The sequence below is a fragment of the Poecilia mexicana genome, unplaced genomic scaffold, assembly GCF_051168715.1.
Source record: "Poecilia mexicana isolate PSO_F unplaced genomic scaffold, ASM5116871v1 scaffold_16, whole genome shotgun sequence".
NCBI classification, from domain to species: Eukaryota; Metazoa; Chordata; class Actinopteri; order Cyprinodontiformes; family Poeciliidae; genus Poecilia; species Poecilia mexicana.
This window is the reverse complement of record NW_028263385.1, coordinates 4,923,335-4,937,439: the sequence shown is the minus strand read 5'-3', so window position 1 is coordinate 4,937,439 and position 14,105 is coordinate 4,923,335. Positions and strand designations below refer to the sequence as shown.

Here is a 14,105-nt window from a genome sequence, read left to right as displayed (position 1 = left end):
ACATGGGTTTGCCCAGGTAATTTAATTGGGTGCTGACTGGGTTTTGAGTGGGGCCCAGATGGGTAACTTACATGAGGCCCATCTGGGCCCCACTTGGGAGCTTTCATGAATTTTTACCTGGGCCCCAACTGGGTCTAAACTGGGCTAGAATATGGGTACCAAGTGGGTTTGTCCACGGGTTCCATGGTGGCCCCATATGGGTTTGCCCAGGTAATTTAATTGGGTGCTGACTGGGTTTTGAGTGGGGCCCAGATGGGTAACTTACATGAGGCCCATCTGGGCCCCACTTGGGAGCTTTCATGAATTTTTACCTGGGCCCCAACTGGGTCTAAACTGGGCTAAAATATGGGCACCAAGTGGGTTTGTCCGCGGGTTCCATGGTGGCCCCACATGGGTTTGCCCAGGTAATTTAATTGGGTGCTGACTGGGTTTTGAGTGGGGCCCAGATGGGTAACTTACATGAGGCCCATCTGGGCCCCACTTGGGAGCTTTGATTAATTTTTACCTGGGCCCCAACTGGGTCTAAACTGGGCTAGAATATGGGCACCAAGTGGGTTTGTCCACGGGTTCCATGGTGGCCCCATATGGGTTTGCCCAGGTAGATTTAAATGGCTGCTGACTGGGTTTTCAGTGGGGCCCACATGGGTAACTTACATGAGGCCCATTTTGGCCCCACTTGGGAGCTTTCATTTTTACCTGGGCCCCAACTGGGGCTAAACTGGGCTAGAATATGGGTACCAAGTGGGTTTGTCCACGGGTTCCATGGTGGCCCCACATGGGTTTGCCCAGGTAATTTAATTGGGTGCTGACTGGGTTTTGAGTGGGGCCCAGATGGGTAACTTACATGAGGCCCATCTGGGCCCCACTTGGGAGCTTTCATGAATTTTTACCTGGGCCCCAACTGGGTCTAAACTGGGCTAGAATATGGGTACCAAGTGGGTTTGTCCACGGGTTCCATGGTGGCCCCATATGGGTTTGCCCAGGTAATTTAATTGGGTGCTGACTGGGTTTTGAGTGGGGCCCAGATGGGTAACTTACATGAGGCCCATCTGGGCCCCACTTGGGAGCTTTCATGAATTTTTACCTGGGCCCCAACTGGGTCTAAACTGGGCTAAAATATGGGCACCAAGTGGGTTTGTCCGCGGGTTCCATGGTGGCCCCACATGGGTTTGCCCAGGTAATTTAATTGGGTGCTGACTGGGTTTTGAGTGGGGCCCAGATGGGTAACTTACATGAGGCCCATCTGGGCCCCACTTGGGAGCTTTGATTAATTTTTACCTGGGCCCCAACTGGGTCTAAACTGGGCTAGAATATGGGCACCAAGTGGGTTTGTCCACGGGTTCCATGGTGGCCCCATATGGGTTTGCCCAGGTAGATTTAAATGGCTGCTGACTGGGTTTTCAGTGGGGCCCACATGGGTAACTTACATGAGGCCCATTTTGGCCCCACTTGGGAGCTTTCATGAATTTTTACCTGGGCCCCAACTGGGGCTAAACTGGGCTAGAATATGGGTACCAAGTGGGTTTGTCCACGGGTTCCATGGTGGCCCCACATGGGTTTGCCCAGGTAATTTAATTGGGTGCTGACTGGGTTTTGAGTGGGGCCCAGATGGGTAACTTACATGAGGCCCATCTGGGCCCCACTTGGGAGCTTTCATGAATTTTTACCTGGGCCCCAACTGGGTCTAAACTGGGCTAGAATATGGGCACCAAGTGGGTTTGTCCACGGGTTCCATGGTGGCCCCATATGGGTTTGCCCAGGTAGATTTAAATGGCTGCTGACTGGGTTTTCAGTGGGGCCCACATGGGTAACTTACATGAGGCCCATTTTGGCCCCACTTGGGAGCTTTCATTTTTACCTGGGCCCCAACTGGGGCTAAACTGGGCTAGAATATGGGTACCAAGTGGGTTTGTCCACGGGTTCCATGGTGGCCCCATATGGGTTTGCCCAGGTAGATTTAAATGGCTGCTGACTGGGTTTTCAGTGGGGCCCAGATGCCTCATTCCTGTAGGAACAATGGGGTCTTTCTCACCTAACCTGAAAGTGAATTACATTAATAGATATACAATCTTAATCAACAAACCAAAGTATTAAAATGCTTTAGCACAAAACCTGCATTAAAAAAAAAAGAGATGAAAAATGTCTTTTGGTCAAGGTTTTTATTTGGTAATTTAAAATATTGTCAGTTTTTTTTAACTCGTCAATTATAAGAACTTTATTAACACAGAGCAAATGATGCCACAAGAAATGCACTGGTAAAAGAAATCTACAAAATTATTCATATTGCAGATTTGAAAATAACAAACTAGTTTAATATAACAAATGTATAAAAATAGATCTATATGTAGATATATAATTATCTATGTAACTAGATTTCTAGCTATGTAAATATATATTTATCTCTATATATATAGATCTATATATCTAGATAGTTATATTTCTACATCTCGTTATCTAGATAACTATGCATCTAGTTATGTAAATATGTATAGATACATACATGTATATAGATCTATATCTAGATATGCAACTATATAGATAGATCTGTACATCTATATATAAATACATATAAATATATATCAACACACACACACACCTACATAGCTCTTTCACACTACATTTTTGTCAAATATTTTTAATAACCTATATGCCACACTTGAAAGCTCTCATACATCATTGTAACTGTCCATCTTGGAACCTGCCCACCTGAGTCTGAGCTGGCTGCCTCCCTAGTCGCTCTAACTTTTCTATTTCCACCTCTGTCCGGGGCTCCAGTAACCCACTTCGAGTGCCTTTTCCGTATCTTTGTGTGATTCCGTGGATGGATCCATTTCTTTTAAGTGCCCCTAAAAAACAAGCAAAGGTAGAAATTGCATTAGTGTTTTACTTTTAGTACAATGTAACATTAATGAAATGTGCATCTCTTCCCCTTCAAGGGGCAGAAATGCTTGCAGGGATCTGCCAAAATCAAAGCACTCTCGAGTCATTATTATTATGTAGATAGAGGTGTGCAGATCGATCAGCAATCATAAGCGGTTAATTTCCGTGAAAATGTGTTTGATTGGTGATCGCTGATCACGGCCTCTTGTTGCAGATCACCTGTATCTCATTTGCAGCCTGCATGTGCAGCTGATCTACTCTTTCCGTCACACTGCGCACTTTTTAATTTTGCCAGATAACATGTTATCATTTATGCCTAAAGTGAAAAAATAACAGCCAATCCAGATGATCGGCAGCGATGGGCCCCATGGGTGATCGGTATCAGAATTGGAAGCAAAAAACCTGATCGGAGCATCCCTAGTACACACACTATATTCTTATTGTAAATTTAAAATATATTAATGTATATAAATCAACTACTGACATAAAGGTTCTATCATGGTCTTGTATATTTTGTTAATACTGTTTGAAATGCAAACAATATTACCTTCAAATTTTGTCAGCAATCAAATCTTTAAGTTCTTGAGAGCACAGTGAAAGAATACTATGTGAATTAAACCAAAAATTGAAGTCTCAGTTTTTAATCTAAAAAAAAAAAAAAAAAAGATTACTAAAAATGAACAAAAGGCATAAGACAACCAAAATTAACAAATGTTCAAGAAAAAAAGTGAATATAAAAACTGATCTTTACCATACAAAACATCAGAGACGCAGGTCCCGGAACTTGTTTCCTATGTCGGCCAAACAGGTTGAACTGGAGGGCCAATTCAGGGGACATGAGGAATCACACAGCTTGTTGTACTGCATCATCTAAGGACCCTCCTCCTATTTCTGCAACCATGACAACCTTAAGTATAATGACAATTACAAGACAACATTTTAAAATCAGGACGCATGATACATTTAGTTTTTATTAATTGATTTGTTATTGTTTCACACATATATAGCTTATAAGCTTACTTTTATACATGGACAAAATGCCAATTGTTAATGTCTGTATCAATTTAAGTCAATAAATTTTGAAGGATTAGAAGGAAAAAGTAAAGCAAGGAGAACCAAATGGGTAAAAGAACTGAGAGCAGCTCAAATGACAACCAGGGAGAAAGAAGATCTAGAGCAGTGGTTCTTAGCCTTTTTTGAGGTACCGAACCCCCCAGTTTCATATGCGCATTCACCGAACCCCGCTTCCCCCCTCCTTGCCCCATCCCTGTGCTCCTCCGCAGCACTGATTGGCTAAGCAATGTAACGTGATCCTCTGCAGCAAATGATGGCAAAGCGGCGCATCACGACTTTACACAAGTTTTTTTCCCTCCGCGGCAGAGGCTCCGCCGAACCCCTAGGGTTCGATCGAACCCAGGTTAAGAACCACTGATCTAGAGTTGTGTGTTACAGAAGTCCCTGTTCCACGTTACCTTCTACGTCGCTTTTCTGGAATATCATTATCTGTTTGAAGATCTGATGTCACTTCTGCCCTTGCAAGCCTTCTTCACGCTTCTCCATAGTAGTCTGTAGAAAATAAATTTTTTAAAAAGTATTAAAACATTGGTAAATCTAAAGCTCCCATTTGCATTGACCAAACAAATGGCTAGTTGAGACCTAAACACCCACTTGTCATGTTTTTTTGCAGTCAAACGATGACAGAATAACACGCTTTAAAATGTCACTTACACAATAAAACAAACATGATTTTAAAATATTTACTACTATGCCTTCATTCTATTTAGAAAAAAGCTTTTATGCCAAATATACTGAAACCACATGGGCCCCATTTCGTGTTGCCCATTTCTGTCCCATTCTCAGTTAGCCCACAATAATGCTGAATACAGTCTACATTTAGCCCAAATGGGCTGACAATATGGGTCCCATTTTAGGTTAAACATATGGGCCTCGTGTAGTTAGCCCAGACAAAACCCATGCCCATCCATCATTACCTATCTAGCCCACAACGACACGATTCAATGCAGTTTCATGAAAGAAAAAAAAAATTAAAAATGCACAATTAATGGATCCCAGCTATGCATGCTGGCTTAATTGGCTGCGAGAAAGATTGTTAAAAACCCATGTACACAGAATGAAAGCGAAGTAGTTACTCTTTATAAATAATGTAAGTGGTTTTATCGTGTCAAGGTACTTTAAAAGCAACCTCCGCTAGCAACGTAGATTCATTAGTGAACCGATTTATTCTGCCGCGTTGGCGCTCAAATTTACCGGTGAATGGCGCCGCAGCGTATTTGAAAATGATCTGGGCCAGAACAGTTTGAAATCGCTCTGCATCCAAATATTCTTACCTCAATAATGGCAGATGACTTATTGTGTGTGTTTTACAATATTAAAAAAATCACCTAAAAGAAAAACAAACAAAAAAAAGAAGAAACAACTAATTAGGTCTTTCGGGGTACTCCGGTCATCCGAACCATTACGAGCAACAAATGTTTTAACTAACGATTTAAAATCTCTCCCTAAAATTTGACACAATACAGACAAAACAGACAGAAGTGTACTTACAGATTCTTCAGGGAACCTGCAGACTCCACGCCAACGGACTGATGGGACTACGTTTGATTTTGAAACCGCATATCCATCCGCCGTTAACAATTGTACGTTCTCCAAGAAACACGAGATTAATTTTGAGAGTAATACATCGGTTTAACAAATGTAAAACCGATGTAGCACTCGCAAATTTTCTCAATAAAAATAAATAAATATAGTCGTCCTTATTCAAATGTGTTTTGGAACTACTTTCTTTAGTGGATGTGTAAAGTGTCTACTTCAATTCACCAACCTTTATTGGCAACGGTGCCAGAGAAAAAATGAACAAAAAGGTTAAAAAGATTATTGAAAAAAGATTAAAAGATATAAAAATAATAATTAATAGAAATATTTAGTTTTTTTATTTTATTTATGCTGACAACTTGGAAAATGTTTACAGATGAAAAAACAGATGCTAAAAATTTTACTCTTGTCTTTCTCACTTGAGTTTTGTTTGAATTCATTTTCTAAACATTTTGTAATATTTTTCACGATGATCTGATCTGAACTATTTCTCCAAATAAGAATTAAGTCCTTCTGTGAAAAAGCTGCAATGAACACTTTGGATGTCTGAACATCCTATTGATAATAAAATAAAATTAAATTACATTTAAAAAAAGAAGCAAGGACAAAAGTCCACTACTACCTATTTTGAGTGAGCAGCAGAAGATTATGCATATTTAAAACAGATAATGTCACAAAAATGTTAGGACATCTGGACTGTTCTAGTGTAAAATAATAAAAAGAAAAAATGCTAGGACTTCAAAGTGTAGCTTGAACAATACTGAACTGGTTTAAAAAATAAAGCATTGAAGCATATTTTGGTCTTCTGGAAGCCTAGTGTAATGTCGGTGTTAGTAAATGAGCCAGACAAAGAAATCATGTAGTGAGCATGGTTCAAATACAATACCTCTTTATGACCTCCAAGATGAGGTAACCATCCAAGGAGAGCTTTTCATTTTGTAGAAAGCTTATACAATTGCTTCAACAATTTACCTTTTATCAGCTCCAATACAGGCCAACTGAGTAACAATTTCCTTAGCTAAAGGCCATCAATCTGACATCTCATAATTTTTTTCAAAGTTTTTATAATCTTGCTCTTGCAGCTTTTGCTTTTGACATATAGTGAAAATTTTAAAAGTGACAGGGTAACCACATTGTCTAATCAGATTTTTTTTTAAATTTTCCCATTACCCCACATGAAAAAGGATTAAGGTCTACATTTTCCTACCCAGGTCTAACCCAAGTATGGTCAGCCCATGCTTATGTCATGTGGGTTCAATGTGGTCAGCCCACATGGGCTTCCCATGTTGGGCCCATGATACTGAAACTACATGGGCACGACATAGTGTTGCCCATATTTGCCCCATCCCCAGTTAGCCCACATAAAAAGGAATGGGGCCTACATACACATGCCCAGGTCCAACCCATGTACGGTCAGCCCATACTTATCTCATGTGGGTTCAATGTGGTCAGCCCACATGGGCTTCCCATGTTGGGCCCATGATACTGAAACTACATGGGCACGACATAGTGTTGCCCATTTTTGCCCCATCCCCAGTTAGCCCACATAAAAATGGAATGGGGCCTACATATGTATGCCCAGGCCCAACCCATGTACAGTCAGCCCGTGCTTATGTCATGTGGGTTCAATGCAGTCAGCCCATGTGGGTCCCACATATTGTTGCCCACTTCTGCCCCATCCCCAGTTAGCCCACATAAAAATGGAATGGGGCCTACATATGTATGCCCAGGCCCAACCCATGTACGGTCAGCCCATACTTATCTCATGTGGGTTCAATGTGGTCAGCCCACATGGGCTTCCCATGTTGGGCCCATGATACTGAAACTACATGGGCACGACATAGTGTTGCCCACTTCTGCCCCATCCCCAGTTAGCCCACATGAAAAAGGAATGGGGCCTACATACGCATGCCCAGGTCCAACCCATGTACGGTCAGCCCATACTTATCTCATGTGGGTTCAATGTGGTCAACCCACATAGGTTTCCCATGTTGGGCCCATGATACTGAAACTACATGGGCCCCACATAGTGTTGCCCACTTCTTCCCCATCCCCAGTTAGCCCACATAAAAAAGGAATGGGGCCTACATACGCATGCCCAGGTCCAACCCATGTACGGTCAGCCCATACTTATCACATGTGGGTTCAATGTGGTCAGCCCACATGGGCTTCCCATGTTGGGCCCGTGATACTGGAACTACATGGGCCCCACATAGTGTTGCCCACTTCTTCCCCATCCCCAGTTAGCCCACATAAAAAAGGAATGGGGCCTACATACGCATGCCCAGGTCCAACCCATGTACGGTCAGCCCATACTTATCACATGTGGGTTCAATGTGGTCAGCCCACATGGGCTTCCCATGTTGGGCCCGTGATACTGGAACTACATGGGCCCCACATAGTGTTGCCCACTTCTGCCCCATCCCCAGTTAGCCCACATAAAAAAGGTATGGGGCCTACATACGCATGCCCAGGTCCAACCCATGTACAGTCAGCCCATATTTATCTCATGTGGGTTCAATGTGGTCAGCCCACATGGGTTTCCCATGTTGGGCCCATGATACTGAAACTAGATGGGCCCCACATAGTGTTGCCCACTTCTGCCCCATCCCCAGTTAGCCCACATGAAAAAGGAATGGGGCCTACATATGCATGCCCAGGTCCAACCCATGTACGGTCAGCCCATACTTATCTCATGTGGGTTCAATGTGGTCAACCCACATGGGTTTCCGATGTTGGGCCCATGATACTGAAACTACATGGGCCCCACATAGTGTTGCCCACTTCTTCCCCATCCCCAGTTAGCCCACATAAAAAAGGAATGGGGCCTACATACGCATGCCCAGGTCCAACCCATGTACGGTCAGCCCATACTTATCACATGTGGGTTCAATGTGGTCAGCCCACATGGGCTTCCCATGTTGGGCCCGTGATACTGGAACTACATGGGCCCCACATAGTGTTGCCCACTTCTGCCCCATCCCCAGTTAGCCCACATAAAAAAGGTATGGGGCCTACATACGCATGCCCAGGTCCAACCCATGTACAGTCAGCCCATATTTATCTCATGTGGGTTCAATGTGGTCAGCCCACATGGGTTTCCCATGTTGGGCCCATGATACTGAAACTAGATGGGCCCCACATAGTGTTGCCCACTTCTGCCCCATCCCCAGTTAGCCCACATGAAAAAGGAATGGGGCCTACATATGCATGCCCAGGTCCAACCCATGTACGGTCAGCCCATACTTATCTCATGTGGGTTCAATGTGGTCAACCCACATGGGTTTCCGATGTTGGGCCCATGATACTGAAACTACATGGGCCCCACATAGTGTTGCCCACTTCTTCCCCATCCCCAGTTAGCCCACATAAAAAAGGAATGGGGCCTACATACGCATGCCCAGGTCCAACCCATGTACGGTCAGCCCATATTTATCTCATGTGGGTTCAATGTGGTCAGCCCACATGGGTTTCCCATGTTGGGCCCATGATACTGAAACTAGATGGGCCCCACATAGTGTTGCCCACTTCTGCCCCATCCCCAGTTAGCCCACATGAAAAAGGAATGGGGCCTACATATGCATGCCCAGGTCCAACCCATGTACGGTCAGCCCATACTAATCTCATGTGGGTTCAATGTGGTCAACCCACATGGGTTTCCCATGTTGGGCCCATGATACTGAAACTACATGGGCCCCACATAGTGTTGCCCACTTCTGCCCCATCCCCAGTTAGCCCACATAAAAAAGGAATGGGGCCTACATACGCATGCCCAGGTCCAACCCATGTACGGTCAGCCCATACTTATCACATGTGGGTTCAATGTGGTCAGCCCACATGGGCTTCCCATGTTGGGCCCGTGATACTGGAACTACATGGGCCCCACATAGTGTTGCCCACTTCTGCCCCATCCCCAGTTAGCCCACATAAAAAAGGTATGGGGCCTACATACGCATGCCCAGGTCCAACCCATGTACAGTCAGCCCATATTTATCTCATGTGGGTTCAATGTGGTCAGCCCACATGGGTTTCCCATGTTGGGCCCATGATACTGAAACTAGATGGGCCCCACATAGTGTTGCCCACTTCTGCCCCATCCCCAGTTAGCCCACATGAAAAAGGAATGGGGCCTACATATGCATGCCCAGGTCCAACCCATGTACGGTCAGCCCATACTTATCTCATGTGGGTTCAATGTGGTCAACCCACATGGGTTTCCGATGTTGGGCCCATGATACTGAAACTACATGGGCCCCACATAGTGTTGCCCACTTCTTCCCCATCCCCAGTTAGCCCACATAAAAAAGGAATGGGGCCTACATACGCATGCCCAGGTCCAACCCATGTACGGTCAGCCCATATTTATCTCATGTGGGTTCAATGTGGTCAGCCCACATGGGTTTCCCATGTTGGGCCCATGATACTGAAACTAGATGGGCCCCACATAGTGTTGCCCACTTCTGCCCCATCCCCAGTTAGCCCACATGAAAAAGGAATGGGGCCTACATATGCATGCCCAGGTCCAACCCATGTACGGTCAGCCCATACTAATCTCATGTGGGTTCAATGTGGTCAACCCACATGGGTTTCCCATGTTGGGCCCATGATACTGAAACTACATGGGCCCCACATAGTGTTGCCCACTTCTGCCCCATCCCCAGTTAGCCCACATAAAAAAGGAATGGGGCCTACATACGCATGCCCAGGTCCAACCCATGTACGGTCAGCCCATACTTATCACATGTGGGTTCAATGTGGTCAGCCCACATGGGCTTCCCATGTTGGGCCCGTGATACTGGAACTAGATGGGCCCCACATAGTGTTGCCCACTTCTGCCCCATCCCCAGTTAGCCCACATGAAAAAGGAATGGGGCCTACATATGCATGCCCAGGTCCAACCCATGTACAGTCAGCCCATACTTATCTCATGTGGGTTCAATGTGGTCAGCCCACATGGGTTTCCCATGTTGGGCCCATGATACTGAAACTACATGGGCCCCACATAGTGTTGCCCACTTCTGCCCCATCCCCAGTTAGCCCACATAAAAAAGGAATGGGGCCTACATACGCATGCCCAGGTCCAACCCATGTACGGTCAGCCCATACTTATCACATGTGGGTTCAATGTGGTCAGCCCACATGGGTTTCCCATGTTGGGCCCATGATACTGAAACTACATGGGCCCCACATAGTGTTGCCCACTTCTGCCCCATTCACAGTTAGCCCACATTAATGCTGAATGGGGCCCATATGTTTAGCCCTAATGGGCCAGCCCAAGTGGGTCCCATTTTAGGTTACCATATCGGTCCCATTCAGTTAGCCCAGATAAAACCCATGCCCACTCATAACCCATGTAGCCCACATCAAACCCAAGTGGGGCCCACCTATGCATGCTGGCTGGGATGGGACAGATTTACCCCCCAAAAGTACCTCTAATAGTCTACAAATAACCTTACTGTGTCCCTCTAGCTTGGCCTGTAATGCTCCAAGCAAAAATATTCTTATCCTTTTCAATTTTCCATATTCCCTTATTGTCCATGTTGCAGGTTCAAACACCAATTAATTTTATTAAGATTTTACAAAAGATAACAAAAGCAATTGTTAATTGTGAAGCAAAAGAAAATGTATGTAAAGGTTTCAATTTTGTTTTTACAAATTTGGATCTGAAAAGTGTGGCATGTAGTTGAATTTCAGCCTGAGAGGTCCATGGTAACTCTGGAGCAACTGCAGACATCCACAGCTCAAATTGTACAATCTGTTGACAGGACAACTATTAGGAATGTAAGTCCTAAACAGGACTGACAAGAAGAACACTATTGTTCAATTGCAGTTGATTGGATTTGATTTTATTTGGGGGCAACAGAGCAAAGGGAGCTGTATACATTTGCACACCACACTTTTCAGATTTGTTTCTAGAATAAAATTTGGAAAATAGGTATTATTATCCATTCATATCACAAGTATGCACTACTTTGTGTTGGTGTGAAAAATATAGTAGGATTTAACTGAATGTGCAAAAGTTCAAAAAGTGTGAATACTTTGTCAAGGAATGGTAGTTAAGGTTAAATTGGTGAAGAAGTGCAATTTTGAAACAATAAACTGAGTTTTTTTTGGCTATGACATCTAAAAATTACTCAATTTCCAGGTTTAAAAGTGAGAAAAGCAAAAAAAAATCTTCAGGCAGGCAACACTGAGAGGAGGGTTGGAGATTTAATGATGGCAGGAACACTGGACTGACAACTGCTTTCTTCAGAAATCAAAATACAAATAAGAAAAAAATACATTTAGGGTACTGAATAAAGAAAGTAGCTAAAGTGTCTGTTGATTTGTAATATCAAAGTTGGACTTTCATCAGTCTCAGCTGGACCACCAGATTCTCTTTGAGTTGTGATGTTCACTTTGATGAATCCGATATGAGAACAGATTAGCACCAAGTTGTTTTTATTTCTGACCTCACCCTTATTTCTCCTCCAAACCTCCCACCCCCATCTTTCCCTCCTCCTGTTTTCATCATCCTCTCTTTCTCCCACAATCCTTTTGTCTTAACTGTTTAAGGTGATCGAATTTGGCCCATCCTCCCACGATGGTCCGAAGGGATCAAAGGTTGCTGACCCCACCCTGATGTAATGAGGAATCCCTCATAATAAATAGAGGTCCAACTAAACAGATCTGACCTTCCACATGTTTCTATGAGCTTAAAAGATTCAGGTTTTTTTTTTATCTTTGGGGATTCTTTAATCCCTTTAATATTTATTATAGTTCTCATGAAAGTGATCTTTGGGTTCATGTCTGATTGGAATCTAATTTGATTGACATAGACCCATGGTGAAATAATAATGCGTATGAGGTAAGCGAGGGTTGGTGGTGTAGTTATTGTTCTCCGAAACTCTGGAATCCTCCAGTGTGATGATAGAAATTCATAAACGTGGTGGAGGGGTGCGGTGGGCTGCAACTGTGCACCAGTGCAATCTGTGGTCAGCACTTCTTCACAGCCAATACCGTGATAGGAAAAAGAAATCCTCATCTGAAATTTGATTAATTGCTGTCTCTCCGCCTCTCAATCCAAACATTGGTGAAAATGGAGGCTGGTTGACAGGACAAATACATCAGCCACACGAGCTGCGAGCCCCTGGCAAGCAGAGGCATTTCTTATCCTGTAACAGGATATCCACATACAGCGAGGTGTGGAAAAGTGAGAACTGCATCGTCTTCATTTGGCCATAACAAGGGAGAAGGAGGGGGAGGAGCGCAGAGGGGAGGGGAAGTCAGCCAGCCAGGCAGCTCGCTAGGTTGGGCTGAGGCGTATCGATTGATTTCCCAATAGCCTCTGGTCCATGAGCGGCGAACCCTGGCCTCTGTTGCTAGGTGACCACACCATCCAAGATGGAGAGCGGGGTGATGAAGGGTGACAGCAGCTCTGAGGGTCAGCAAGGCCACTGGTCATTCTGCAGCCCCCTGAGGGACGCTCCGGACATGCAGATAATGCAATGAAACTGGACCTCCGCTTGAAGCGAAAAACAAGCAAAGCAGAACTGTAGAAACGCAAGAGAGGCGAAGCCGCGCCACCATTTTGGTACTACACAGACAGGATCAATGCACCGCCTGCAAATTGTTTTGCAGCTACAGCGTATATATGTTTTTCATGACATGCCTTATGATGAAATAAAAGTGGAAAGAAGCTGTTAGATGTGTTTTATGTTTGCTTTCAGCTTTCACATCACAGAATCTTCCACAAAAAAAAAAAAGAAAATGAATTCCATGAAAAATATTTATAGCACCCATGTGATTTTAAAAGGGCTGTAGACCATATATGAAAATATTGATTTGACAAACCAAGGGCTATTCAAATAGTCATAGTCCAAAATATATTGCCTAAATTTGGAGACTGAGGATATTGCTTTTTCTATACCTTGTTAAAGGAGCAAAGCAATTCACAGACATGTAGAGTTTACTGGATTGCCCTTCAGTCTAAATAAAGCTTAGTAAACACTTCCAGTACTGTGAAAACAATAGTTGCCCCTCTACAGAGTTATTCTGTTTTTTGCTATTATGCCACACTGGATGTGTGATATGATTTTCAAATGATGATTTAACGAATTAAAGGGGAAAAATAACTATCCAAATCAGTGTGACCATCATCCGTGAAAAAATAATCACCCTAATTTTTTCAAATCATAAATTAATTTAGACTGTAACTCTGTTTTTTTTTTGTTTTTTTTTTACATCAGGTTCACGAGCCACACCTGGAGCTGGAAATTAATCAGAAGCAGAGTAAAAATCCACAAGTCTCTCATCTCTGAGAAAAAATATCAAAATGGAGAGAACTGCAGGCCTCAGTTAATATTAATAATTATTAATAATAATAATCATTACATAAGAAGATTGGGCAGATATAGCTGACATTTTCAAAGTTCCAAAGCAAAGACCACTGACCACCAAAAATCACAAAGATTTATCTCACATATACAAAAAAATAAATAAAACACCTCCCGCCCCCTCAGTTTTTGAAACAATGTTTTGTTGGATAACTGGAAAACTAAAGTAGTTTTTCAGGAAAAAATAAATAAATTCTGCAGCCAACCATGGTGGTGGCAGTGTGATGGTGTGGGGCT

The 14,105-nt window shown here is 43.6% G+C and overlaps 1 long non-coding RNA gene across 1 annotated transcript; it reads right to left on the bottom strand.

Annotated features, from left to right (window-relative positions):
* Positions 1-2,140: 2,140 nt before the first annotated feature.
* Positions 2,141-5,283, bottom strand: LOC148154956 (uncharacterized). Its single transcript, XR_015765666.1, has 4 exons — positions 5,229-5,283; positions 4,353-4,446; positions 3,632-3,787; positions 2,141-2,846 (listed from the first exon to the last, which is right to left on the bottom strand). It is a non-coding gene; the product is annotated as an uncharacterized LOC148154956 (long non-coding RNA).
* Positions 5,284-14,105: the final 8,822 nt, after the last annotated feature.